The sequence below is a fragment of the Perca flavescens genome, chromosome 15, assembly GCF_004354835.1.
Source record: "Perca flavescens isolate YP-PL-M2 chromosome 15, PFLA_1.0, whole genome shotgun sequence".
Classification (NCBI taxonomy): domain Eukaryota; kingdom Metazoa; phylum Chordata; class Actinopteri; order Perciformes; family Percidae; genus Perca; species Perca flavescens.
This window is the reverse complement of record NC_041345.1, coordinates 4628304-4633595: the sequence shown is the minus strand read 5'-3', so window position 1 is coordinate 4633595 and position 5292 is coordinate 4628304. Positions and strand designations below refer to the sequence as shown.

Here is a 5292-nt window from a genome sequence, read left to right as displayed (position 1 = left end):
ATATAAATAATTGATATTTCTTTTAAACACCTAAAGGCACTTAGGGCTTTCTGTTACTTTGAGTAGGGTCCTGGTTGTTTCTGGCTCACTCACAGATTGTACATGTCATCCAGACTTTTAATAGCTTCTTGTTTACTGTGGTTTCTCCACTCTCTGGAATTTCTCCTCTTCCTGGAATTTTAACTTAAGAGTGATCTTACTGTTGTTTTATAAATAGACAGACAAACCATTTTGAATCGCGATCAGGGTAAAAACTTCCATCACTTGCAACATTTGTTGTGCAAAAATGTTGTCGTTTAGGTATGAGGATGTGTTGGAAAACAAGTATCATTATGATTTTCAGCAGGGTTGTTGTTGTGTTGGCTCACTCACAGACTGAACATTTCATCCAGACTTTTGATAGCTTCTTCTTTAGAGTGTGTTTTCCACTCACTGGGAATTTCACCATTGTCCTGGAATTTTAATCCATAGTGATCTTCCAGTTGCTTCTGAAATCGACACACAAACCATGTCCAATATTTCAGCTTAGACTCATCAGGGGTGATTCTCCAGTTAGCAAACCGTGGGCCAGCAGTTCGGTACTGTTTAAAGGGAATGAGCTTTTCTGGATCTTCACCAGGGTAAAAACCTCCATCACTTGTAACATCTGTTGTGCAGAAATCAACACTCAGTATCTCTGTGTCTCTGTAGTGAAAACCATTGACTGCAGCAGATCGATGAAAGGGCACGCTGTGGTCACCAGGACTGTGATCTTTCAATGTGTTGGTACAAACAGCTGCACAGAATGGACACGTTACCTAGCAACAGTTACACAGCTGATCGATGAGGATTTGATCAGGCTTCATCCTGAATTCCTCCATCTTATCCAGTGAGAGGCTGCTCACTTCCTTTATGACAGATTCAAGGCCTTTCTCTGTCTCCACTTTTAGAAAGTCAAAATTGTTTATGTCACTGAAGTTTTGACAACAGAAGGAGTTGAATGTTAGCTGGTCTTTTAGCAAAGTGGAAAATTCCTTCACCCACATGTCTGGGTCTCCTCTTTGTTTTTTGACTTCCTCTGTTGCATCAAATAAAGCTTGACTCACACGTGTTTTGATGTCTTCAACATTTTTCTTGAGTATATTCCGTGCTTTATCATTGTTGTCTGTGAAGATGTATTTCTGTACTTCCTCTTTTATAAAAGCCTCTACTTGGTTCCTTGGGTGTCTGATGTAGGTGATAAAACCATCAAAATCTTCTTTCTCAGCCAATGACTTTAACAAATGTTTCTCCAAGTTCAGCCTGTTCCCACTGAATGCTGGGAAAGTGCACTTCATCTCTCCAGCAAGATCAATGGCAGTCTTGTTACAGACAGCCTCAACAGTGGAAGCCTTCAGTTTTTCACACATCAGTTCTCCAAGCACAACAGCAGATGAGTTTCCTTTGCAGAAGCTTCTGAAAATGTTGTAATATTGCATTTTCTTGCTTTCTACGTAACTGAGTGCATCGTTGTTTCCTTTGAATTTCTTGTGGGACTCTGAAAGCCAACTCTCTGCTCTGTGAAATACATACAATATGAGATCAACTGTAAACTCCTTCTTTATAGCTTTTTTTATCTCTAATTCAAATTCTGTGACCTTTTTTTTCACATTGTTGGCCACTTCTTGCAAGTAAGTTGGACTGTAGCCTCTTGTAGCGACAGGTTTGCTCTTAATTGCATCCAGCGACTGTTTTTCAACATCGTTAATGAGGGATCTGATCTGTTGCTGTTCATACTGACCTCTCCCTGAGACCACCATTTTACCATTTTGTTTGAATGTGATACATAATGACTGTTATCACCAACTTCTGATATGTTTTTGTATTTGCCACTTCTTTTAGATTCATTAATCAGAGACCATTCAAAACCAAGCTCCTGAAGAACAGTTGACTGATCTTCTTCATAGTTGATGTCCTCAATAGGTTTTGTATCTGCAGTTAGTTCCCTAACCCAGCCACTCCAGACAGAGTCAAAGTGCTTCTTGAGTTCCTCTTCATCTTTTGCCTTGTCCTTTAACTGATGAGCGAGCTCTTTGCTCTTTGTAGCAGCTTGTTCTCAAACTCTGTCTTCTTATCATCCAGCTTTTTTACAAGCATTCTTCTGCTGGATGACTTCATCCAGTTTTCTTTTAACTCCTCTCACTTGTTCATCATGAAACTCCTTGATTTTGTTTTCAAATTGTCCTCGCCACTGAACCAACATATCTTTGTCTTTGTCATCATTAAAGTATGTTGTCATTGCTGTTTTGATTTCTTCATAGGTTTTGCTCATTTCTTTATGAAGATAATTGGACTCTACCTTGTCAAGGTTTCCATTTTCAATTCTGTTATAAAGCCCGTTCTCAATGGTCAACATGGTGCTCCTCAGGGCCCAGGTCCAGTTCCCATACTGGACCTCAAGTTTTCTGTACACTGCAATTTCAAGTGTGTTTTTGAAACTGAAAACAAAGTTTTCCTTCATCAGGGCGTTCCACAGGTCATCAATTTTGCTTTTGAATTGTGAGAGAGTAGTCCCAGCAGACTGTGAAGCTTTAGAGAGGATGAAGGTCTTCAGCTCTTGGATGCTCTCACTGTAACCTGGATTTGGAGGAGCCATAGGTGGACTTCCCTCCCATAGTTGGGCAAAGTATTTCACATCTTTCTGCACATCAAAAGCAATGACGTCACTGAAACACTCAGCATCACAGACCTCTTCTTTGGCTGCTAGTTTGGCCATCTGGTCCAGTTTTTCTTGCAGCCGTCTCTTTCCATCCATGTTTTTCTCTGCCGCTGCAATATCTGTAACATTCTGGTGAACAAACACACAACTTGGAGAAAATTTAACTTTCTTCATCCTCATGAACGCCTGAACAACAATCTGCAGAACATCTTGCATCTCAGCTGGATTCTCTCCAAAGATGTTGATCAGTGTCATGTTTCCCAGACCAACAACAAATGTTGCCAGTTCATTGTCGTGGTGAAGAGTGGCGTTACCTTCCAACTCAAAGCACGCAGTCCTTCAGTGTCCACCACCAGAACATAGTCAAACTGAAAGTCTTTCTTGATCTCCTCTGACACTTTGACCAGCTGCATGAAGGCACCCTTGGTGCACCTGCCAGCACTCACTGTAAACTGTAACCCAAACATGGCATTCATCATTGTTGATTTTCCACTGCTTTGTACGCCTAAAACAGACAAAACAAAAACTCTCTTGTCTCCCAGTTTTGTGATGACTTCATCTAAAAGACTACAGATCCAAGTCAAAGGCACATGACCTGCATCACCATCCATCAGCTCCATTGGGTGTCCTGATATCATCAGCTCTGCAGCCAGCTCAGGGTATTTAGACCAGTCAGGCTGCCCCCTCTTTGTCTGTTTCTGCAGAGATGCATGTGCTTCATAGATCTGTCCCATTTCTCTAAAGATGTGCTCCAAGCCAAAAGTTGCTGACTGGAGTTTTGTTGATATTTGATTAAGCTCAGTTTGCTTATTTCTTAACAGATCAGATTTGTCATGCTTCTTCTCCTTTTTCAAAGCCAAGACCTCAGACCACTTTTCATCATAGCTTTGGAGAATTGAAGTGAGGTCATCTGTGGAGAGGGCATCTATTAAGATCTGAGTCCACTTCAGGAAATACTCCTTGTCTGTTGATGGCAAAGATGAGAGGCTTTTAATGAACAACTTCATCAGTTCACTACAAGAAGCAGTGCATTGATCTCGTCGTATTTGCATCAGTTCCTGTTCCTTTTGACATTTCTCCTTCTCAATGTGTCCTTTGAGGTGATACAGTTCTTTGTTTATTCTGCACCACTTATGCCACAGTTGGCCTTGACAAGGGAGAAAGGCATCTTTGATCTTTGAAACGTCCATCCCCTGAAGCAAGTTCACAATTTTCATTGCATCAGATTTCCCTTTTTTGAAGACTGTGTCATCTTCATCCACTCTGATTCCAGAGACCTTAGTCATGGTTTCAAGCTGGAAGGATGCATGGGGTTCAGACAAGATTCCTCCAATGACTTTTTTCAGCTCTTCAGAAACATCTGACTGGCTTCTGTCCTTTAGTCCAATTTTGTAGTTTCCACCTTTCATCTGAACTGCACCATGATTATTATCGGCAATAAGAATAATGAGAGGCTTCGGAGACTTGTAAAGGACTGAGATAACTGCAGAACTTTTGTCACCTTTTTCCAGACTCGGTACAAGAACGACATTGACTGAAGATTTTTCAGTCACTATGTCACGCTGTTTTTCAAATGACAGAGCATCACCATGAAGATTACAGAAGGCAATGCAGTCAGTGAAGGCATCATTGGGTTTTCCAGCAGGGCAGTACCAGGCAATCTCTGCCACACCATCCATCAGATGACGAGACTTGGTGCTACCTGGACAGTTTCTGTGGAAGAAGGTGTTGTGACGGTCGTTGATCAAAGTGTTCATCAGCTGAGATTTAGACAGAGATAGTGAACCCAGGCGGAGAAATGACACCATGGGTGTCTCAGCTTTGCAGATGGGCAAACTCTTCATGGTGACAATGTTTGAATTATCTTTGATTTCAGTTATCTTCCATGTTTTTCTTATTTGTCTGAATGTCCACAGAGGACAGTCAATATCCATTGTGACTGGGTCAGGAACAAGCAAAGGTAAGGCATACTGACATTGTGATAGCTTTGTAATCATGTTCTGCTTAAAAAAGCTGTCTGAGCAGTGAAATACTGCAATTTGGACATCCATTGGATGTACATGAGTCTGTTTTGATTGATTACAGTCTACAGTTGTGCTATAGAGAGCATCAAAGTCATCGTTGTCTGTTTCAACAGTCTCAAACCGTATATCAGGCTTTAAATGGCTCACCTCAGGACTGTCTTGTCTTACAGGAATATATCTGGCTCTGTAGTCTAACATCATTAACCTCTGAAGAAAAGTATGAGCTAGATCTTTCTCAGATGTGTTATGGTCCTGTTTCACAGGTGGACCTATTTTAAGAAAATCTGCTGGTGTCAACTTCTGTTGATATTTGTCTTGAAGGTGAAGTCTGGCAAACAGTGTTTCAGTTTCTCTTTGATATTGTTTTTTCTTGTTGATCTCTTCAGACATCTTCACTGACTGCTGCAAATAAGTAAATAAACATGTACTCTATCATAAATAAATACATACAATACAATGGGATATACAATGAATAAGATTTAGATACAGTGAATAAGATTCACTCTTAAGATTTATTAAATTAAGTATTCTTACCTCCTTGTTTCCACTTGTAGCTTTTTCTGAGCTACCTGCAGATTAATGATGAACTGC

General features: G+C 40.6%; 1 pseudogene; it reads right to left on the bottom strand.

Moving 5' to 3' along the window:
* Positions 1 to 213: 213 nt before the first annotated feature.
* Positions 214 to 5091, bottom strand: LOC114569038 (interferon-induced very large GTPase 1-like; annotated as a pseudogene).
* Between the last annotated feature and the right edge of the window lie 201 nt (positions 5092 to 5292).